This window comes from Mesoplodon mirus (genome assembly GCF_964341445.2).
Source record: "Mesoplodon mirus genome assembly, chromosome: 2".
NCBI classification, from domain to species: domain Eukaryota; kingdom Metazoa; phylum Chordata; class Mammalia; order Artiodactyla; family Ziphiidae; genus Mesoplodon; species Mesoplodon mirus.
Genome location: NC_138977.1, coordinates 173,382,733 through 173,407,802, shown reverse-complemented (window position 1 = coordinate 173,407,802; position 25,070 = coordinate 173,382,733). Strand labels below are relative to the sequence as shown.

The 25,070-nt window shown below is 39.6% G+C and overlaps 1 pseudogene across 1 annotated transcript in view; it reads right to left on the bottom strand.

Annotated features, from left to right (window-relative positions):
• Positions 1 to 365: 365 nt before the first annotated feature.
• LOC309792785 (cytosolic beta-glucosidase-like) overlaps positions 366 to 25,070 on the bottom strand; it is a 157,798-nt pseudogene continuing 133,093 nt past the window's right edge. Inside the window, exon 5 of the transcript in view lies at positions 366 to 564. The product of the transcript in view is annotated as a cytosolic beta-glucosidase-like (transcript). The remainder of the gene's footprint in view (positions 565 to 25,070) is intronic.

Below are 25,070 nucleotides of genomic sequence, written 5' to 3'. Positions count from 1 at the left end.
GTTCTGCCGTTAGAGTTGCAAATCATGAGCACACTGTGTTTATAAATTTTGCATTATTTTTCTAGAAAAATTCTAAGGATTTAAATCGAAGTTTCCAAGTCCATCTGATTTCTTAATATAAAAATCAATTGCAGCAGTTTTCTAATCTATTTTTTTAAAAAGCTTCATTGATCAACTACAAATAGAGTAAAAGCCATCATTAAATACATCCCCAGGGGTTACATATTCAGACTTCATGATCACGGATCAGCTGGTAGGACCTATTTATTACAAAGGCTTGAGGATGTCTGAAGGATCTACCAAAACAGATTTCCTTTCCGAGAGCAGAGGCCCCTTCTCCAGGTGAAATTGCCCAGACACCCTTCCTATAGAGGTCCCTCCAGGCCATTGTTTCGGATAATCTTAGCATACTCCTTGGCTGACGTGTGAGGCACTTGGCGTCTTGCTGGATCTTCAAAATCAACGTGGAAGCGACCAAACCAGCTGCTGTACCCGTGGGTCCACTCAAGTTGTCCAGAAAAGACCAGGCACAATATATTTAAAGATTGACTTTATCGGGCTTCCCTGGTGGCGCAGTGGTTGGGAGTCCGCCTGCCGATGCAGGGGACACGGGTTCGTGCCCTGATCCCGGAGGATCCCACATGCCGCGGAGCGGCTGGGCCCGCGAGCCATGGCCGCGGAGCCTGTGTGTCCGGAGCCTGTGCTCCGCAACGGGAGAGGCCACGGCAGTGAGAGGCCCGCGTACAGCAAAAAAAAAAAAAAAAAAAAAAAGATTGACTTTATCAAGTTGGATAGCTAAAATTACAAAAACAAAAAATTACCATTTCCCCAAAGGTTTTATGAGAACACAAAATCACTGATGACCAGTGTAGATGGGTATCCTTCTCCTGCAGAGGATCACAGTGGGAACAGAAAAAGCCTTGTCTCAATCCCCTTTTTAAATTTCCTGTTTTAACCAAGCAAGGGCTTCATTCAAGAAGTTAACTTACATGCCTTTTTATTTGTTGCCCCCCCTTCTTTAGATTGGGGAGCTCTTTAATCTCTGAATTTCAGCCAAGGTCCAAGAATATAATAGGCCCCAATTAATTTTTATTAAAATTGTAAATAAATGAATAAATAAATTATGACAGTAAAAAAAGAAGTTAAATTACATAATTCTAAATATTTGGTTATTCATTCATTATTACATTCATTTTATTCATTGTCTTTTACTCAGTACACATCTTTTCAACACCTACTATTCTTCAGACATGAAGAAACACACACACACAGAGTTTCTCCCTAGTACCCTAGAAATGTATTCAGTAAAAATACTACCCAGATTCTAAATACAACTTCAAGATAATCAAGAAAGCCCATTGTTAAACTGGAAAAAAGTGATAGAAACACAGCTGAGGAAGTCCCAGTACTTACCTTGTGACCAAACTGAGGTATATCTTATAATTCTGGAAATAGAATCTCCAAAATGAAAAGGATCAGCACAGGTTCTGGCTGTGCCTTTATCCTAGACTGAGTAGGCACAGAAATGCCACAGCATCTTCTCTACCCCACATCTAAACTCAGAGTAGTGCTTAAGCCCTAAGAGCCAAAGCACTAGACCACTTCCCCTCCAAATGCATATATGCACAAACACAATATTCTATATAATTTCATCTGTGGATGCCCCAGACACCATCCGTGGACTCCGTATTAAGACGCCAAAGTGTGGAGAATTCTTTAAGTAGTTTTACACTAATTTCTCTCTTTTAGTCAGGGAATTGAGCTCATTTTTTAATTAGTATTTTAAGTTTGGCAAAAGCTTTAGGTTTCATGAATCTTTGCATTGAGCATTTTCTTTTTTTAAAACCATAGCAAGTAAACCTTATCTATGGGATGTACTTAAATCTGTTTCATGGTGCAGAAATTAAAGTAAAAGGCAAGTTTTCTTTATAAGGTAGACATAATCCTAAATAAGTTAGGTGAAAATGAACATTTATATAATAAATCTAATTTTATTGGGGCTTTCTTTCAATGTAAATGACTCTTCTAGTTTCAGCAAACCAAGATCCACTTTTTAATTTTTTCTGCTATAAAACTGTATTTTTCAGGTCTCTCAAAATTACTACACCCATATACTATTACACATGTGTTGACTGCCAAATCTTACAATTTTTTTTTAACTATGGATAGTCCATAGACAAATGGATTTTTTTTTTTACTATGGATATTCTGTACACAAATGGAATTGCTTTTAGTATGGATATTCTATAGAAAAATGGAACTTTTTTTTTTTTTTTTTTACTATGGATAGTCCATCGACAAAAGTTTTCTGACAGGTTAATTGATGCATAAGCCCTCTACCTTTGTGCATGGAGGCATACAAAGTGCTTTACTTAGAGAATGCCCTGTGAATGGCCTCAAGGCACAAATTAAACCAAACTGGATTGATTCTTTTTAAATAAAGTCTTATTGGAAAATGAAATATATACCATTCAAGCACACCAAGCTTTACAGGAGTTAAAACACTTACTCGGTATTCCTTCTCCTCCCACTTGACTACCTTGTCACATGTCTACTCCCCTCTCTTGTTAACCACAATCTGCAAAATACCAATATTTTTAAATAATCTTTTTAAATTTAATTTCTGGAAGGAATATATCTAAGAATGAAAATGACTAAAACCAAATACCAGGCCATAAAATGGCAATCTTTTTTGACTGCCTTATAATTCAATGTGGGGACATGTGAAAATCTGCATATCTTCTTTCTCATTTGCAGAACTACTTCTCAACAAGGCAGTCTGCCAGGTATAAAGCCAGACAGTTTCTGAAAACATGCACAGTCCCACGAATCATGTACAAAAGGATTGATTCATGTGCTAAACCAGGAGATAAAAACAATGCCCTGCCTGCTTGGAAGGGAGCAAAAAGGAAATCTTGACAATTTCATGGTTAACTGCCAGGAGTTCCATAGCAGGTACTAAACGGCTTGAGTGATACTGGTGGATGTCTCTGAATTTTCATTGCAGGAACATTCAAGTAGAGAATTACCTGGTTAGGGCTGAGGAGCTAGCCTGCTGGAATCCTTCTGATGGTGCTACCACTGGTAAAAATTATAAAACCGTATCTGAACCTGCATGCTTCTCCTGTTCCTACCTCCTCAAGAACAGAAAGAGACCATCATCACATTTCTTGTCACCATGATTTATGGGGTCCCAAATCTTAGTAGGGAAAAAACATTTCTGTGAATTCACTCTCTTTAAGCAGAGTTGCAGGCAAAGTAAACACAGACTGACAGGAACTGCAGATGTGTACAAAGTACACGGGGATGAATATGATACCCATCCCGGGGTCAGAGTTTGGTTTTGGAATAAAAGGTCAGTAGGAAAGATCTCACAGTCAGCAGGTTGAATTTAAAGATGCAAGGAGAAAACTATCTAAGACTTATTAATATACTATATCCTTCAGCTGTTCTCTTTATCAGAAATCCATGTCAGTGTTGTACTATACACACACACATACACACACACATACTTATGCATGTACACATACATTTACTGCCCTGTGTTGGCCAAACTGAAAAGGTTGAGGAAACAGTCCTTCACCAGACTGTTCTCACTGCATGCTCAGTTTCAATTTTTTGCTAGAAGAACTCTCAGAACTCACAGAAACCTCTTATAGTCACAGTTATGGTGTATTACAGCAAAGGATACATAATAATATAAGCCAAAGGAAAAGACACATAGGTCAGAAATTGATGTCTTCAAACACAAAGTTTACATTGTCTTTTTCCCTAGGAGTCAGGAAAAGTTGTCCTCCTGGTGTTGACATGTGACAACACACACAGAGTATTGCCAACCAGAGAAGGTCACCTGAGCTTTGATGTCCAGAGTTTTTATAGGGACTTTGTTACATTGGCATGATTGATTGATTGCCCATGTGGATGTCTCAATCCCCAGGTCAAGTGACAGCATGTGACCCAAAGTCCCTCGCTCAGTCACGTGATTGGTCTTCCTAATGTGACTAGCACTCACCCTAAACAAGGACATTCATCAGGTTGGAATAGATTATTTTCTCCCAGAAGCTAAGGGCAAAGGCCAATCCATGCTTTGGGCAAAACCAAACCCTTTACTACACACACACATATGAACACACATATTTTAGAAACACCTTATTTCATGGTATTGGGCAAATTCCTCTCAATTTACTGACTTAACGAGGTGTCGTGATTATGCCTCTGTCTATCATGTTAGAAAGGTCTAGAAATGGGGCACTCAGCATCAGTAGGATTTATTTCCCCACAGTTTATAAACATAGATAATCTGTGTTTTCAAGATTGCCTAGGACTTATATAAGACATCCATGAATGTGACATAACTATGAAGCTATAAAACATACCACTAATCCACAGACCCAAGCTGCCAGGACATGAAACAGTGGAAAGGTCCAGGACAGTGTAAAAGGCAGCACCTCACAAAAAAAAAAAAAAAAAAAAAAAAAAAGAGAGAGAGAGAGAGAAAGTGAGAGATAAACCACCATGAATGGATAAGAAGAAAAATTGTAGGCCCTTAACTCATGACTCTGGGGGTGAGTTGGACACCAGGCAGGGCCCAGGAGCGACCTGACTGCGAGACTACTTTCCTCCTGAGACATCTCTGTGCTGCTCTTTTTAAAGGCATTTCTTGGTTGATTAGAAACATGTTTCCATCAGACCATTTTAGGTTCAACTGTTTAGTGCCCAAGAGAATAAATCTAAAACTTCTCATCCAGAGAAAGGCAACAGTCAGGCCTTCAAGTTCAGGTCACTGCAGATATTTACCAAGACAGTTCACTTATTCATTGAACAAGTGTTCATTAACTGTCTCCTATGTGCTGCGTACTGTTCTGGCTCTGAGGTTACAGCATAAGAGCTGTGTGGCTGACAAGGTCTTGGTGCTCTGGTCTGGTATCAGGTCTGAGCCTCTGAGGTGGGAGAGCCAAGTTCCAGACATTGAACCACCAGAGACCTCCTGGCCCCACGTAATATCAATCAGCAAGAGCTCTGCCAGAGATCTCCGTCTCAATGGTAAGACCCAGATCCACCCAACCAAAAACAAGCTCCAGTGCTGGACATCCCATGCCGAACAACTAGCAAGACAGGAACACAACCCTACCCATTAGCAGAGAGACTGCCTAAAATCATACTAAGTTCACAGACATGCCCAAAACACACAACCAGACATGGCCCTGCCCACTAGAAAGACAAGATCCAGGCCCTAACCACCAGAACACAGGCACCAGTCCTCTCCACCAGGAAGGCTACACAAGCCAGTGAACCAACTTCACCCTCAGGGGGCAGACAAAAAAAAATGGGAACTACGAATGTGCAGCCTGGAAAAAGGAGACCCCAAACACAATAAGGTAAACAAAATGAGAAGACAAAGAAATATGCAGCAGATGAAGGAACAAGGTAAAAACCCACCACACCAAACAAATGAAGAGGAAATAGGTAGTCTACATGAAAAAGAATTCAGAATAATGATAGTAAAGATGACTCAAAATCTCAGAAACACAATGAAGAAAATAAAGAAAGGGTTAACAAGGACCTAGAAGAACTAAAGAGCAAACAAACAATGATGAACAACACAATTACTGAAATTAAAAATTCTCTAGAAGGACTCAATAGCAGAATAACTGAGGCAGCAGAACGGATAAGTGACCTGGAAGATAAAATAGTGGAAATAACTACCACAGAGCAGAATAAAGAAAAAATAATGAAAAGAATTGAGGACAGTCTCAGAGACCTCTGGGACAACATTAAACACACCAACATTCAAATTATAAGGGTCCCAGAAGAGGAAGAGAAAAAGAAAGGGTCTGAGAAAATATTTGAAGAGGTTAGAGTCAAAAGCTTCCCTAACATGGGAAAGGAAATAGTCAATCAAGTCCAGGAAGTGCAGAGAGTCCCATAAAGGATAAATCCAAGGAGAAACATGCCAAAATACATATTAATCAAACTATCAAAAATTGAATACAAAGAACAAATATTAAAAGCAGCAAGGGAAAAGCAACAAATAACATCCAATGGAATCACCATAAGGTTAACACCTAATCTTTCAGCAGAAACTCTGCAAGCCAGAAAGGAGTGGCAGGACATATTTAAAGTGAAGAAAGGGAAAAACCTACCACCAAGATTACTCTACCCACCAAGGATCTCATTCAGATTCGGCAGAGAAACTAAAACGTTTACAGACAAGCAAAAGTTAAGAGAATTAAGCACCACCAAACCAGCTTTAAAACAAATGCTAAAGAAATTTCTCTAGGCAGGAAACACAAGAGAAGGAAAAGACCTACAATAACAAACCCAAAACAATTAAGAAATGGTAATAGGAACATACATAGTGATAGCTACCTTAAATGTAAATGCATTAAATGCTCCAACCAAAAGACTTAGACTGGCCAAATGGTTACAAAAAAAAAGACCCATACATATGCTGTCTACAAGAGACCCACTTCATGCAGAATGAAAGTGAGGGGATGGAAAAAGATATTCCATGTAAACGGAAATTAAAAGAAAGCTGGATTAGCAATTCTCATATCAGACAAGATAGACTTCAAAATAAAGACTATTACAAGAGACAAAAAGGACCCTACATAATGATCAAGGGATGAATCCAAGAAGAAGATATAACAATTATAAATATGTTTGCACCCAACATAGGAGCACCTCAATACATAAGGCAAGTGCTAACAGCCATGAAAGGGGAAATCGACTGTAACACAATAATAGTAGGGGACTTTAACACCCCATTTTCACTAATGGACAGATCATCCAAAATTAAAATAAATAAGGAAACACAAGATTTAAATGATACATTAAACAAGATGGAGTTAATTGATATTTATAGGATATTCCATCCAAAAACAACAGAATACACATTTTTCTCAAGTGCTCATGGAACATACTCCAAGATAGATCATATCTTGGGTCACAAATCAAACCTTGGTGAATTTAAGAAAATTGAAATTGTATCAAGTATTTTTTCTGACCACAACACTATGAGACTAGATATGAAATACAGGAAAACAACTGTAAAAAATACAAACATATGGGGACTAAACAATACACTACTAAATAACTAAGAGATCACTGAAGAAATCAAAGAGGAAATCAAAAACTACCTAGAAACAAATGAGAATGAAAACACAATGACCCAAAACCTATGGGATGCAGCAAAGGCAGTTCTAAGAGGGAAGTTTATAGCAATACAATCCTACCTCAAGAAACAAGCAAATCTCAAATAAACAGCCTAACCTTACATCTTAAGCAATTAGAGAAAGAAGAACAAAAAATTCCCAAAGTTAGCAGAAGGAAAGAAGTCATAAAAATCTGATCAGAAATAAATGAAAAAGAAATGAAGAAAACAATAACAAAGATCAAGAAAACTACAAGCTGGTTCTTTGAGAAGATAAACAAAATTGATAAACCATTAGCCAGACTCATCAAGAAAAAAAGGGAGAAGACTCAAATCAACAGACTTAGAAATGAAAAAGGAGAAGTAACAACTGACACCACAGAAATACAAAGGATCATGAGAGACTACTACAAGCAATTATATGTCAATAAAATGGACAACCTGGAAAAAATGGACAAATTCTTAGAAAAGCACAATGTTCTGAAACTGAACCAGGAAGAAATAGAAAATATTAACAGACCAATCACTGAAATTGAAACTGTGATTAAAAATCTTCCAACAGGGCTTCCCTGGTGGCGCAGTGGTTGAGAGTCTGCCTGCTGATGCAGGGGACACAGGTTCGGCCCCGGTGCAGGAGGATCCCACATGCCGTGGAGTGGCTTGGCCCATGAGCCATGGCCGCTGAGCCTGCGCATCTGGAGCCTGTGCTCTGCAACGGGAGAGGCCACAGCAGTGAGAAACCCACGTATCAAAAAAAAAAAAAAAAAAAAAAAACCTTCCAATAAACAAAAGGCCAGGACCAGATGGCTTCACAGGTGAATTCTATCAAGCATTTAGACAAGAGCTAACACCTATCCTTCTCAAATTCTTCCAAAATATAGTAGACAGAGGAACACTCCCAAACTAATTCTACGAGGCCACCATCACCCTGATACCAGAACCAGATAAAGATACCACAAAAAATAGAAAGTTACAGTTCAATATCACTAATGAACATACATGCAAAAATCCTGAACAAAATATGAGCAAACAGAATCCAACAGCACATTAAAACGATCACACACCATGATCAAGTGGAGTTTACCCCAGGAATGCAAGGATTCTTCAATATATGCAAATCAATATGATACAGCATATTAACAAATTGAAGGAGAAAAACCATATGATAATCTCAATAGATGCAGTAAAACCTTTTGACAAAATTCAACACCCATTTATGCTAAAAACTCTCCAGAAAGTGGGCAGAGAGGGAAACTACCTCACCATAATAAAGGCCATATATGAAAAACCCACAGCCAACATCGTTCTCAATGGTGAAAAATTGAAAGCATTTCTACTAAGATCAGGAACAAGACAAGGTTGTACACTCTCACCACTATTATTCAACATTGTTTTGGAAGTTTTAGCCACAGCAATCAGAGAAGAAAAAGAAATAAAAACAATCAAAATTGGAAAAGAAGAAGTAAAGCTGTCACTGTTTGCAGATGACATGATACTATACATAGAGAATCCCAAGGATGCTACCAGAAAACTACTAGAGCTAATCAATGAAATTAGTAGAGTAGCAGGACACAAAACTAATGCACAGAAATCTCTTGCATTCCTATACACTAATGATGAAAAATCTGAAAGAGAAATTAAGGAAACAATCCCATTTACCATTGAAACAAAAGAGAATAAAACACCTAGGAATAAACCTACCTAAGGAGACAAAAGACCTGTATGTAGAAAAGTATAAGACACTGATGAAAGAAATTAAAGATGATACAAACAGATGAAGAGGTATACAACATTCTTGGATTGGAAGAATCAGCACTGTGAAAAATACTCTACTACCCAAAGCAATCTACAAATTCAATGCAATCCCTATCAAAATACTAATGGCAGTTTTCACAAAACTAGAACAAAACATTTCACAATTTGTGGAAACACAAAAGACCCCAAATAGCTAAAGCAATCTTGAGAAAGAAAAACAGAGCTGGAGGAATCAGGCACCCTGACTTCAGACTTTACTACAAAGTTACAGTAATCAAGACAGTATGGTACTGGCAGAAAAACAGAAATATAGATCAATGGAACAGGAGAGAAAGCCCAGAGATAAACCCACACACATATCGTCACCTTATCTTTGTTAAAGAAGGCAAGAATATACAATGAAGAAAAGACAGGCTTTTCAATAAGTGGTGCTGGGAAAACTGGACAGCTACATGAAAGAGAATGAAATTAAAACACTCCTTAACACCATATACAAAAATAAACTCAAAATGGATTAAAGACCTAAATGTAAGGCTGGACACTATAAAACTCTTAGAGGAAAACATAGGCAGAACACTCTGTGACATAAATCACAGCAACATCCTTTTTGACCCACCTCCTAGAGAAATGGAAATAAAAATAAACAAATGGGACCTAATGAAACTTAAAAGCTTTTGCACAGCAAAGGAAACCATAAACAAGATGAAAAGACAACCCTCGTAATGGGAGAAAATATTTGCAAATGAAGCAACTGACAAATGATTAATCTCCAAAATATACAAGCAGCTCATGTAGCTCATTAGCAAAAAAAAAAACAAACAACTCAATCCAAAAGTGGGCAGAGGACCTAAGTAGACATTTCTCCAAAGAAGATATACAGATTGCCAACAAACACATGAAATGATGCTCAGTATCACTAATCATTAGAGAAATGCAAATAAAAACTACAATGAGATATTACCTCACACCGGTCAAAATGGTCATCATCAAAAAATCTACAAAAAATAAATGCTGGAGAGGGTGTGGAGAATAGGGTACTCTCCTGCACTGTTGGTGGGAATGTAAATTGATACAGCTACTATGGAGAACAGTACGGAGGTTCCTTAAAAAACTAAAAGTAGAACTACCATAGGACCCAGCAATCCAACTACTGGACATATACCCTGAGAAAACCATAATTTAAAAATAGTCATGTACCACAATGTTCATTGCAGCACTATTTACAATAGCCAGGACACTGAAGCAACCTAAGTGTCCATCGACAGATGAATGGATAAAGAAGATGTGGCACATATATACAATGGAATATTACTCAGCCATAAAAAGAAATGAAATTGAGTTATTTTTCATGAGGTGGATGGACCTAGTGTGTGTCATAACAGAGTGAAGGAAATCGAAAAGAGAAAAACAAATACCATATGCTATCACATATATATGGAATCTAAAAAAAATAAAAAGAAAGAAATGGTCATGAAGAACCTAGGTGCAGGATGGGAATAAAGACGTAGACCTACTAGAGAATGGACTTGAGGACATGGGGAGGGGGAAGGGTAAGCCGCGACAAAGTGAGAGAGTGGCATGGACATATATACACTATCAAACATAAAACCGATAGCTAGTGGGAAGCAGCCACATAGTACAGGGACATCAGCTCAGTGCTTTGTGACCACCTAGAGGGGTGGGATAGGGAGGGTGGGAGGGAGGGAGACGCAAGAGGGAAGAGATATGGGGATATATGTATATGTATAACTGATTCACTTAGTTATAAAGCAGAAACTTACACACCATTATAAAGCAATTATACTCCAATAAAGATGTTAAAAAAAAAAGTCATGTACCAGAATGTTCATTGCAGCACTATTTACAGTGGCCAAGACATGGAAGCAACCTAAGTGTCCATCAACAGATGAATGGATGAAGGAGATGTGGCACGTATATACAATGGAATATTCCTCAGCCATAAAAAGAAACGAAATTGAGTTTTTTGTGGTGAGGTGGATGGGCCTAGAGTCTGTCATACAGAGTGAAGTAAGTCAGAAAGAGAAAAACACATACTGTATGCTAACATATATATATGGAATCTAAAAAAAAAATTCTGATGAACCTAGGGGCAGGACAGAAATAAAGAGGCAGATGTAGAGAATGGACTTGAGGACATGGGGACAGGGAAGGGTAAGCTGGACGAGGTGAGAGAGAGGAATGGACATATATACACTACCAAATGTAAAATAGATAGCTAGTGGAAAGCAGCTGCATAGCACAGGGAGATCAGCTCGGTGCTTTGTGAGCACCTAGAGGGGTGGGATAGGGAGGGTGGGAGGGAGACACAAGAGGGAGGGGATATGGGGATATATATATACATATAGCTGGTTCACTTTGTTATACAGCAGAAACTAACACAACTTTGCCAAGCAATTATACGCCAATAAAGTTGTTTAAAAAAAGGAAATTATAAGCCCCTAGATTTCTGTGTTCAGGTAATGGCAGATTACACTATTCAATCAAGTAATGAAAATAAGTAAACATGCTGACTAAAATTTTTTAAACATATCTTCAAAACAGTGGAAAGCTGTTAATTTCATAGGGAATTACCAGGCCAAAGTAGGAAGTGGGAACTGAGATTCGTGGGCATGGCAGCTATTTTTGCCTGATGGAATTTTCCAGTCTTAGGAAATCAGAAACATTTTCTATTTTCTGGGGTGAGAATAAGTGTCAAAGAAATCTACTATGAGACCCCACACTCAGAAAACTAAGATCCCAAAAGACTAAACCCTGAGTGTAAGTGTGAGCCAGAAGAATACCAGTCACTGGAAAGTCTTAAGTCACATGGTGGTTCAGAAAATGTTAAGTCTGGATCTTGGATTGAGGTGATCCCAGACTAACAGTACCCAGATACTGGAAAGATACACATTCAAATTCTTTCTAAAGGGAGATACCTATATTCTAAACCTCAAATTATTATTACAAACATTTTAAAGTATAATCATCAGCACATGTATGACCATACAGACTGCTGCAAAATAATGACATAAAAAAATCACCAGAATCAACAGACAATAAGAAACAAACCCAGAATGATCTCAGTTATTAGAATTGTCAGACAGACTATAAGATAACCATATTCATTATGTTTATATCATAGAGACCAACTTGGAATATCTTTTGAAAAAGAAACCTCTGCAAGATTGGGTTTGCACCTCAGGTCCAGCAGTCACTAGCTGAAGGGGACTCTCATTTCTCCTGAGTACAGTGGAGACACTAATACTTACTCCTAGGACTATTGTAAAGATGAAACAGGATAGTGTGGACCCCAGCACAATACCTAGCCCATGGTGGGTTTCTGTTCTTTTCCTCTGGCCACCCCTTAGAAGAATATAGAAGCCAAAGTAAAAATACACTTTGATGTGCCCTCTCCCCACCCCAAACATTTTGATAAAGTAGAAATTGTGTTTAATGAACATCTGCAACTGTGTAAAAGGGAAAAGGGAGTCACAGGGACAATATTCAGTCTGTGAAAGGTGACTGTAAGGACAAAGGGAGAGTTACAGGCTGTGTAAATCTGAACGCAGGGCTCTTTACATCAGTTGACAGACTCCTTTCTTTGCTCCAGGGTGACATCTCCAAGTCATTTCCTGGCTTCCTTCCTTCCTGAGCCCTGAGAAGCATTTCTAAGACCCCCGTAAAGCACTGAGTTTCTGATGTCCAAGCTCTCAAACTCGTGTGTTAGTTGAGCAGGTGCATCCTGAGATTTACTTCTCGAGCAGCAAATCCTTTCCGAGATGTGAAAAAAACTAGTAGAGTGGGTCTGAGTTGAAACCTTAAATACTATGTGGCTAAGTCAATGTCATAACAAGTCCAAAAGACAGGATGCAAAACCACCTCAGATTCAAGGTTATTGAACTAGAATGGGAACAGGTCTCAGACAGACACCAGAGTTGGGGAGAGGTCTTGGGGAATGTTCACAGAGGATCATGGAGTATCTTCTATTTGCATTAATTTGTTGCTGCATATGGAAAAAAGCAAGAAAATATAAAGACATGGAGCCAAAACAAATGTCAAAATGATTACCAGTCCACCAAGGAATTTTCTCAAAATGTTGACTCTGACCACCTAAACCAGTTAGATCTTGGGGCATAGCTTTAAAAAAGTTTGTTAGCCTCATCCCAAACCCACTAAAATCAGAGTCTCTTGGGTTGTGGGTTATGGGCTAAATTATGTCCCCCATAAATCCACATGTTGAGGTCCGAACCCCTAGTACCTCAGCACATGACCTTATTTGGACATAAAGTCTTTAAAGAGGTGATTAAGTTAAAATGAGGTCATTAGGGTGGGCCCTAATCCAATATGACTGGTGTCTTCATAAGAAGAGAGTCACTAGGGGTGCATGGGCACAGAGGAAAAACCAGTGAGGACACGGTGAGAAAGTGCTTGTCTGAAAGCCAGAGACCTCAGGAGAAGTCAAACCTGCTGATACCTCAATCTTGGACTTCCAGCTTCCAGAACTGTGAGAAATACCTTTCTGTTGTTCAAGCCACCCAGTCTATGGCATTGTGTTACGGCAGTGCTTAGCAAACTAATACAGGTTGAGAACTGAGAATTTCTATTTTCAATAAACTCCCTGAGTGATTTTTATACTTAATCAAGTTTGAGGCAGATAAGCCTAGGATAAGTTCTGATGGTCAACTACGATTTTTTAAACACAGCTTGCAACCCCAGAGGCATCCCTCTGGAGGCTTATAAGTGTAAGAGAATCACCAGCAGCCCCTCTCCCCAGTAGTCATAGGTAGAGGAGCTCTGTGCAGAGACACAGCTATGTGCAGGCCAAGTCACAGCACCTTTCAGGCATGAGGACCACAAGACACTAAGGGAAAGATGCTGCATGCTCAGGAGTGTCAAAATGCCTTTTCATCCCACTGCTTAGTCAAAGCCCACACTTATCCCAGTGGATCATGAGAAATCCTCTCAGTTCACCATGTGTAATGGCTTGATTGGAGGCTCCTCTAAAAGATTTGTCCATCCAAAACCTGTGAATGTGTCCTTATTTGGAAAAAGGGCCCTTGCAAATGTAAGTGAAGGAGCTCAAGATGAGATCATCCTGCATAACGGTGAGTCCTAAATCCAATGACAAGTGTCCCTACAAGATAGGAGAAGGAGAGAAGATATACAAGGAAGAAGTCAATGTGAAGACAGAGGTAGAGACCGGAGTGATCTGCCTACAAGCCAAGGAATGCCAAGGAAGCCACCAGAAGCTGAGGGGGGCATGGAACATATTCTCCCTCAGAGCCTCCAAAAGGAACCAATCCAACTGATAAGCCTTCATTTCAGACTTCTGGTCTCCAGAACTCTGAGAGAGTAAATTTCTGCTGTTTAAGCCACCAAGTTTGTGGTAATTTGTTACAGTAGCCACAGGAACGAGACGGACCAGATTCTTTGGTGTGGATGCCAACCGGGCTCCAAGTCCCAAACCACCCATCTGAACAGGCTGAATGCTTATACTAATCTCTATCAAGGCCTGAAAAGCTGGAGAGAGAAAGCCTTCCGGGGACACAGTTTGAAGTCGATTTTCTGGCAATTGCCCCCACACTAACTGAGCCTCTCTGAGTCTGGAGCAAGTGCACAAGAGCACTACAACTGGAGGACAGCTTTAGCTGTATAAGAGTTCCTAAAAGAGAACTGGCATGCCTGCTGTTTCCCCTTTCTTTCAAAAAAATAAAATAAAACAACATCAGGAAGATTTAAACATAGAAAATGCACAATAAGCCTACCCCCCTAACAACTCCAGGTGAATATCAGTGGCTGGACAGCATCTGCGAAAATGCCCAAATAATCCCAAAGCAGGAGGCCCCACCGGCACATGGGAAAACCCAGAAGCAAAAACTATGACTCTCTGAAAAGAGAGTCTTTGAAAAGCAAAGGCTAATGTATAAATATTTTATAGGAAAATGGCAATTAACCAGAAATGAGCTGTAAAGTTTTCTTAATTATCTGCATCATTCCTATTACTTACATTAGATTGGGGGAAGGGGGGTGGAAGCTGTAAATAGCAGATGAAAGATATCATATAAAATCGTATTTTTATTTAATTATAAAGCTGATTGGAGGATAGGTACACATTCATTGTCATCTTCTATAATTTCTACATCAATATTATTTTTATGGTTACTTCTGCTACAGTGGGAAGTTCTTATTAGAACCAAAGTTCTCAGCAAATAAATCTGTCTTCTACCAGAAAATCTTCCTTCCTTGCCCCATTCCCTCCTTTTCTCCCTTCCTTCCTTTCTTTCCTTCCGAGACTTACTTTTTCCTTCTGTAAAATGGGGGCAATAGCATCTTCTTCCTAGGATTGTTGGGGATATTAAATAAATTAATACATATGAAGCTCTATGAATAATGCCTAGTTTATAGTAAACACTCAGTATACACTGCTTGTTGGTACTGTTGTTCTTGTTATTTCTCTCAGAGTCTGGAAGGGCAATGAATGAAATCTGTTTTTTCTCTTCTTCCCATCTGGCTCCAAACAGATTTCAGAGGGTGTACAGTCAGCACAAAGTGCTCAGTGCTGAGAACCAGAGAAATCAGGGCATCAAGGGAAAGTGCAGCATCTGGGGCAGGGTTTGTGCTCAGTCAGAAAGGGTCAGTTGTGGGTCATGAAAAATAAATTACTAAAGACAAGGATCTTGGGGTGAGGCTGCCAGGAACACCGAGTGTTGCTGAAGCCTCCCTGCCCTGGGGCACTCAGAGCTGGGAATGGCATAACTTAAGGTTTCTGGGATCCTGCATCCATCCTACACTTATTCAATAAATATATATTGTGCTACAAATTGGGACTATAATGGTGAGCAAAATAAGTGGCCTCTCTTTTTGAAGAGCTTAACAGCTTATATGGAAGACATATCTTAATCAAATTACCACCCTGTGAGCCTTTAATTACAATCCGTGAAAAACATTATGAAAAGAAAGACATGGGAACTGTGGGTAATAACAGCATATTAGCTAACATTTATTGAGCACTCAGGTACCACTTTACAGGTTTCATGTATGCATTAATTCATTTAATCTTTACAGTAAATCTGTGAGTTAGATGGATATTACCATTGTCTCCATTTTACAGAGAAGGGAAGGGATCACAGAGAGCAAATATCAGGTCAGTAGGAGCATTGAGACTGGAACTCAGGCAGGATACCAGCAGAGACTGTATGCCAAGCCAGGACACTATACTGAGTCGTTTGTTTCTTTGTTTGTTTGTTTGTTTTGCTTACAACTCCAAGATTTTTTTTAAATTTTTAAAAATTTTTATACACTTTTTAAAGGTTACTTTCAACTCCAAGTTTTTTTTTAATTTTAAAAAAATTTTATACACTTTTTAAAGGTTACTTTCCATTTACAGTTATTACAAAATATTGGCTATATTCCCTGTGTTGTACAATACATCCTTGTAGCCTGTCTTTTTTTTTTTTTTTTTTTTTTTTTTTTAGCTGTACGCGGGCCTCTCACTGCTGTGGCCTCTCCCGTTGCGGAGCACAGGCTCCGGACACACAGGCTCCGCGGCCATGGCTCGCGGGCCCAGCCGCTCCGCGGCATGTGGGATCCCCCGGGATCGGGGCACGAACCCGCGTCCCCTGCATCGGCAGGCGGACTCCCAACCACTGCGCCACCAGGGAAGCCCTGTAGCCTGTCTTATACCCAATAATTTGTACCTCCCACTCTTCCACCCCTATATTTCCCCTCCCCCCATTGGTAACCACTAGTTTGTTCTCTATATCTATAAGTCTGCTTCTTTTTTTGTTATATTCACTAGTTTGTTGTAATTTTTAGATTCCACATGTAAGTGATATCATACAAAATTTGTCTTTCTCTGCCTTATTTCACTTAGCATATGCCCTCCAAGTCTATCCATGTTGCTGCAAATGGCAAAGTTTTGTTCTTTTTTATTGGCTTAGTAGTATTCCCTTGTGTGTGTGTATGTGTGTGTGTGTGTATATATATATATATATATATATATATATACACACACACATACACACACACACCCCACATCTTCTTTATCCATTCATCTGTTGATGGACACTTAGATTGCTTCCATTCTTTGGCAATTGTAAATAATGCTTCTATGAACATTGGGGTGCATGTATCTTTTCAAATTAGTGTTTTTGTCTTTTTCAGATATATACCCAGGAGTAGAATTGCTGGTTCATATGGTAGCAAGACTGTGGAGAAAAGAGAACCCTTTTACACTGTTGGTGGGAATGTAAGTTAGTGCAGCCACTGCAGAAAACAGTACGGAGATTTCTCAGAAAACTAAAAATAGTACTATATTGAGTCTTGACAACATGCTGTAGTGAAAGATCTATCTAAGTCAGCAAGGGTTGGAGAATGGGGTAAATGGAACAGTTTCCTAGAGTGAACTAGAGCTCAGAGCCCAAGGATTAGTTGGAGTTATTGAATGCTACCAGCCAGGGTTCTTTCTTACTTGTAAGTAACAGAAGCTGACCTTGACAGATGAAGCAAAAAAGGTGTCAAGCTGGAAAACTTGGCTCAAACAAAGCTTTCAGAAACAGTGCCCAAAAGCATACCACGGAACTGGTGGGTGGAAGAAACTTCCTTAACTGCTAATGACCTAATGGGCACTAAGTCCCATAGTTCATGTTGCTGTCAAAACCCAACTTTCTTGCAGCCACACAGCCACAAGCATCTCAACTACTTCTGAACCAGAAACTAGACTTTATAACCACTGTCATTCTCAAAAGCTGGATACCTCTGTTGCTATCCTCACCAGCACGTGATAGGTTCTGCCTTCTTCAAGCTGTTTACTTTCAGGTTAAATTCTCACATGAGTCAGTCTGATTGGTGGAGACTACATCACACGTGAATGCCCTTGCTCCAAAGAAACCTGGGGAATGTCATTCTCTACCTTGACTAGACACAGCTCTTAAGACTGGCTATTCCTCAAATGTAGCAAGTGTATTCAATAAGTGTTAAGCAGTCAGAAAACCTGACAGATGTCCACTTCACTAAATGGAGAAGAATAAGAAAATCCAACAAAAATAAACAACATATGTCAAAGATCAGGCATGGGAAAGTTCACAGCACATTTAAGGAATTTAAAGAATATAGTTCAATGGATCATAAAGAATTATCAGGAACTCATAGAAACGGAGACTGGAATGGTGGTTACCAAGGGCTGGGGAGTGGGGGAAATAGGTTGACATTGCTCAAAGGGTACAAAATTTCAGTTATAAAATGAATAAGTTTGCAGGATCCAACATACAGTATGCTAATGTCAGTTAACAATACTGTCTTATGAGATTGAAAGTTGCTAAGAGAGTAGATCTTAAATGTTCTTGTCACAAAAAAGAAATAATAATTATGTAAGGTGATGGAGGGTTTAGCTAATGCTATGGTGGGAATTATATCACAATACATAAGTGTGTCAAATCAACATGTTGTATACCTTAAAGTTACACAATGTTGTATGTCATTGTATCTCAAAAAAGCTGTAGGGAAAAAATAATTAGAGAGAAAGAGAACACGCACTCCAGGAGGCAGGGATTGAGACATGCAGGGCCTTATAAAGATTTTAATCTTTATCTCAACAGCAATGAAAAGTCATGGAAGGAGTTAAGCAAGGGAGTGAGTTTAGCTAATTTGCATTTTTAGAAGAGAACTGTGACCTCTGTGGAGAATAGACTTGAGTGGAATCCAAGAGAGCATTTAGGAGTGATTGCAGTAAACCATGAGGGAGATGATAGGAGCTTGGTCTGGGTTGGCATAAGTGAAGACAAAGAATCAGATGGATTCAATAGATACTCAGATAAAATCAACAGGACTGAACAATTTATTGGAAATTAGTGGTGAAGGAGCTAAGGTAATAAAGTTAGCACAATTTAATGGATAGTATTGTCAGTCTCTAAGTTAGGAAATATTGGGCATAGACAAGTTTTGGAGAAAAGGCAGGGAAGATAATGAATCAAGCTTTGGTTATGATGACATTAAGGTGCTTCTTTGACCTCTAAATGAAAAGTTCAACAGGTAGTTGGACAGACAAATTAAAGAGCTCAAAGTAGGGTCTGACATGGAAATGTAAATTTTGGAGTCATCATGTAAAGATGGTAATTGAAATCATGGCTGTTGAATAGAATTTAGAGAATAAGAAAACAAGACTTGGTACAAGCCTCATGTTATCCCAACATTTAAAGATAAGCTGGAAAGAGAGATTGATGAGGAGGGCCAGAAATGCCCCATGTCCTTGACCTGATACAACCATAGGTGACACTTTCTGTGGATGTAATTTGACCAAAGTCACACAACTAAAAGGGGAGAATTTGGAAATGAATACTAAAACTGTCTGCCTCCAAAGTCCATTATCCTTCTATAAGAATAACATGGAAACATTGCAAATCAAGAAAGATTGCACATCTAGGACTGTGGGTGACACGCAAGGGTCAAAGCCACTATGGGAATCACATGGCCAGAGCATAAAAAGCATGTGGAGAGCATAAAGCTGGGGGTGACACCTGTAGCACTGACTCCTTAAGAGCAAAAATCTAGTGCTTGTAATGTAGGGAAAATTCTCAAGTCTCCTCCACCGCTTTTATAATCCTCTTATACCTCTCCAGGGAAAATTCAAGATCAAAACCAAAAAACTAGCACCACTGAGAAAGAGAAGTACTCAGTAATTGGTCCAAGTTTTTCTGGGGTGAGTTTTTTGTTTGTTTGTTTGTTTGTTTGTGGTACGCGGGCCTCTCACTGTTGTGGCCTCTCCCATTGTGGAGCACAGGCTCCGGACATGCAGGCTCAGCGGCCATGGCTCACGGGCCCAGCCGCTCTGTGGCATGTCGGATCTTCCCGGACCGGGGCACGGACCCACGTCCCCTGCATCGGCAGGCAGACTCTCAACCACTGCACCACCAGGGAAGCCCAGGGGGTGAGAGTTTTAAAAGGGATCACCTTATGGAGTTATAGCCTGCATGAGTAGGGGTCTCTCCTTCATGTACCTTTAAGTCAGAGCGGTCAGATGGCACAGATTCTTTCCCCCTGGAGCACACTTGGCCAATGTTCAGATTTTGTTCAAAGTCTCTCTTTTTGCTACTTGAAAACAGAGTTTCTGGGCTTGCTTAGGCCCAGGACCGAGGCAGGCTTGTGGGGTGGGGAGAGTGGGCAGGGAGCACTGGGAACGCACTCTCTCCTGCTGTCTGTTGCACTGCTTCCATTTCCTAGGGTGTGGAACAGTCGTGTGTTCTTTTTTTTATCCTATTAGAAGGATAAGTTCAGAGATGCTCAGACAAATTTAGGGGAAATTATGGCCTTTTCAGCCTATTTTAACACTGGGTTTTAGACTAACTCTAACCCACCTCTACTTAGGCAAAAACTATGTCATGTGGCTCAGCTTAGCTCATTAGGCTTCTAAAAAGAATTGGGGCCACAACCTAATTTGGTTCATGGATCCTCTGGTCAAATACTATATGATGACACCAAAATTTATATCTCTAGCTCTAGCATCTCTCTTACCTGCAAGATCTATATATAATTCATGACTTTACTTCTGCTCTTGTGATCTAAATGACATTTAAAATTGAACGGTGTATTTGTACACTAATGTTTGATGTAGCATTGTTCACAATAGTCAAATGATGGAAACAATGCAAATGTCCATCATTGGATGAATGGATAAACAAGATGTGGTGTATACCTACAATGGAATATTATTCAATATTTTTAAAAATTAAAATTTTGATACATTCTACAACATGGATGAATGTTGAAGACAGGCTAAGTAAAACAAGCCAAACTTAGAAGACACATACTGTATGATTCCCCTTATATAAAGCACCTAGAATGTCAAGTTCACAAAGGCAAAAAGTAGAATAATGGTTACAAGGGATGGTGGGGAGGAGTGACAGGGAGTTTAATAGGTACAACAGGAATATGAAAAAGTTCTGGAGATAGATGGAGATCATGGTTGCACAACAAGGTGAACTGTAAATTTAAATTTATTTTAAAATTTTAAAATAAATAAATAAAATTTAACATATATAGAATAGAACTCTTGATGTATAACCCATTCCTCAAACCTGCCCCCACTCTATTTTCAAATCTCAAAAAATGGCATCACTCAGTTCTTCACACCAAACGCCTAGACGTCATGCCTGCTTCTCCCTTTTCCATATCCTTTTCACCTGCCCATCTGTAACAGGCTCTCCCTCCACCCACCTCTTGATCCCTCTACACCACTACAATAGCTTCCTTACTACTCTCCCTGCCACAACGCTTGCAAACAATGTAGCCAGAAAGTGTAAATCTTCGAAAAACCAATTTACCTTATGTCCTTTTCTAATTCCCCCACTTAATGGCTTCCTATTTCACTTAGTGCAAAATTTTAAATCCTTATCTGACCATTAAGGTCCTACATGATCAGGCTTCTGCACAGCTCTCCCCCGTCCTCTCCTTCCTGCTCTCCACTGGCCATTCTCTAGGCACACTGGGCTTCTTTCACTTCCTAAAATGTACTGAGCTGTTTTGCATTTTACTACATTTACACAGACTTCCCTTCTGCTTGAATCACTCCTCTCTGTCTTTACCTTATGGCTTATTTCCATTCAGGTCTTGATTCAAGTTTACCTCCATAAGAGGTCTTTTTTGATGCCTCTATTTATATTCCCAACTACCTCATTCTGTCTCATATTATCCTGTACTGTTTTCTTTGTGGCCCTATTATTAAGTGAAATTGCCTTGTTCATGTACTTATTTTTTATTATTGATCCTACCTGGAAGACTGAAAATCCCATGAGAAAAAAAGGGACCTTGTCTGTCTATTCTTTTCAATGTTCCTAACCCTGAGAATAGTACTTAACACAGAGAAGATGCTAAATAAGTACTTGTTGAAGGAATGAAGGAGAAAGGGAAATGAGGAAGGGAAAAAGATATGGGAGGAAGAGAGAAGAAGGAAGGAAGAAAGGAAGGAAGGGAGGAAGGGAGTCATCTTAATATAATCTTAATAGGACTCTGGTCTCACTATTCCCATCTGGGTATCAGAATCATATTATCTTCAGGCTGAACAGCCAAGATGTCAATGCCATTGATTCCAAGTCCCCATCCAACACCTGAATCCCTGCTACTGCACTGTTGGATGTTCCTGTCCCACGGGAAACCAGCCTCTGCTTCCATTCCCAACCTGGCTATTCCAACTCTCTAGCCATTCAGACCTAAGATTCCCCATCACTTTCCACTGGCCTCTCTTCTCTGACATTTCCCAAAAGCTTCTCTGCTGTCTCAGCTGCTGCTACCACACTTCACTTCTGATTACCAATATCTCTCAAGGAACCCTTTATTTGGCCCTTGGCTGTATTTCTGGGGTACTCTTCTTGAGTGTTTTCCCCTTCTTGAGAATTATCACTGTAAGTGCTCAGTGCTCTTGAGCAATGTCACTACACTCTCCTGGACACAGACTAAGCTTGAGTGGTGGCTCCTTGGTCCCAGAAGCCCCTAGGGTATCATAGTAGAGCTTCAGAAGAAAACATCTCTCATCAAATGACCTTTTCCCTAGGCCTGAGGTACACACTTCGGAATAGCTATTATTTTTTAGATCATAAGAATGCTGATCTACTTGTATATAGAACTAGCCTATTTCTAATAACTACAGTGACCTAAGAACAGCCCTCAAAAAAAGTAGCTGTTTCCCCAGATAGAAATATCAGAGTCCGGTATTTCTATACACAGGTGAAAGGCTAAGTTCTATATTCTAGGGCTCTAGAGGTGGAAAAATAGGCACCATGGGTAAATAAAAAATGGTATAGCTGCATGTGAGAGCAAAAGAAAAATGTGTAGTTTTGCTCTAAAACTAATTTAGAGCTCTAGAATTGCAATTTGTCCAACTGTATTCTGAATAAATGGACTAGTGTTAGTACTTCATTCTTAGTTTCTTTCTTTAATTCCTCCCTTATATCCACAAAATACTTTATACTACATAGCATCTACTATATACAAGTTATTGTCTTAGGCATAGTGATTCTCATTTGGGGGGGCGAGGTAGTATGGAACCTAATGCAGACCTTGCCCTCAAGATGAAATACAAGAGCAAAGACCCCATATAGTTTCTCTGTTATGTGCATTCACTCAACAGTTATCTTCCCTTTTGTAACATGAATAAGACATGCAATTAACTATTTGTTCAGTGTCTGTCTTCTACTCCAGACTCTAAGCTCCATGAGGGCAGGAAGCACATGGATCTTATATTCCCAAAACTTAGCACAGTGGCTGGTGAAGGATAATTGTCAATAAATACTGTTTAAATGAGTGAATAACTACAAATAGATACAGAATACCAAACATAATGTTAGCAAGATGAGAGTAGAGAAAAGGTCATTCTCAAGAAGGCAAGATTATTTACTTGGCCAAAATGACAAAATTCAACTCCAAATTCACCTTGTCCAAATAAAGAGAAAGAAATACCTCCTTCCAATATGATCAACTCACTGCACATTTTGGTTGCTGGAATATTTTTCTGTGGTCACTTGACTTCAGGACCATGTCTCTTGTCAGTTACTAGTATTTCCATACCTATACAATAAATGTTGAATAAATTACATTAAATACCCCTTAAAAAGCCATTCTCAGAGGAGTTAAAGTCTCCTTTTGTTAATGACAAAGGGAGAGAAAGCAAGTGTTAGCATTCTCCACACCATAAAAATACCACAAAAACACAAGTGCTTGCGTTTGGTGGCCACTGTAATTGCTCAGAGTTGAGGGATACAGGAAAGTGAGCAACAGAGAGTTGGGAAGAAAGAGCAGTGGCACATCTTTAAAATGCTACCGTGTACGGTTTCATATTGCTGGCACCAAGTTCAAGCCCAGGTGGATACACCTCACCCAGACTGCCTGTCCTGGCCTATTGTATAAGTCTCACTCGTCTGCTTTTTAAGGACAAAGAAGGACACTGCTTGGTGATGTGGCCACAAGCTGTTCAGGGAAGAGACTTTGCTCAGCACATTTCAGCTCCTGAGCAAGGCTGGGCTCACTTCAGAGAGCCACATAAAATAAATAATCATGCAAAAGCATATTCGTTCTGATAGGCCTCTGACAGCTGCTCCGAGAGGTAGGTGCTTGCAAGCCCATCTTTCAACAATGAACTGACCCAAAGATCCAGGAAAGCTCCAGACAGGACCATATGGCCTGGAATAAAAGCATATTTCAAACTCTGTTTATTATGCATATCTTTCCAAGGTTCACTACTCGGTGATGAAACATTGCACCTGCAAGGCTTTAATAAGCTTCCTAAGCAAGTACAATTATAAAATCCAGGAACCTGAAGAGTTTGTCTTCTCTTACACCCACCCATGCACTGCCCACCAATGACTTCTCTCATTCTTTTTAATTAAATAGGTTTGCAGTATTTTTTAAGCTGCAATCAATACTTATTCAGAAAATAAAACTTCTTACAGACCTCAGAGTGAGGGCCATGAAATATATCTCTGCCTAAATTCTAGGGACTCCAACATTATTGCCTATTGAACCCTCCAGTCTGCCCAAAAATAAAAGCAGCAGTTTAATCATGCAGCCCCTCAAAGACAGGAGAGCACTTGACATAAATTGAGGTAGGGCTTCATTCATCAGCAATGGCCAGAGCAGAGGGGGCAGGAACAGTTTCCCTTCACAAGTGAGCCCTGTGACTCCACAACTGATCCAAATATTTGAAAAGTCAACTTTGTTCATTATTCACTCAACAAATATCCACGGAGCAGCTATTATGTGCCAGACTCCAGGCAGGGTGTGGTGATTCAGAGATGGATAGCATATAGTTTCTGCCCTCAGGAGGTGATGGTCTCATTGGGAAGACAGATCCAAAGAGAACTGGTTGGAGAATACGAAGAGACACTGGCGGCACAAAGAAGAGGTGACTTAGCTCCCCTGGGAAGTTCACAAACAGCTTTCCAGAGGAACAGGCATTTGAATCAAAACTTGAAAGATAACTATGAGTTCACTAGCTACCAAGTAAGTGAAGGTTGGAACTTTGTCCATGTGTCAATTTTAATGGCCTCTCCCAAGGCCACCAGCAAGGTGATAACAGTTTGAGGCCCAGAGTCCTGTTTCTATCTCTGCCTCTAATTAACCTATGCATGAATAAAACGTGTGTGTCTGAGATTGCTCATGTGGTCTAATGACGGGT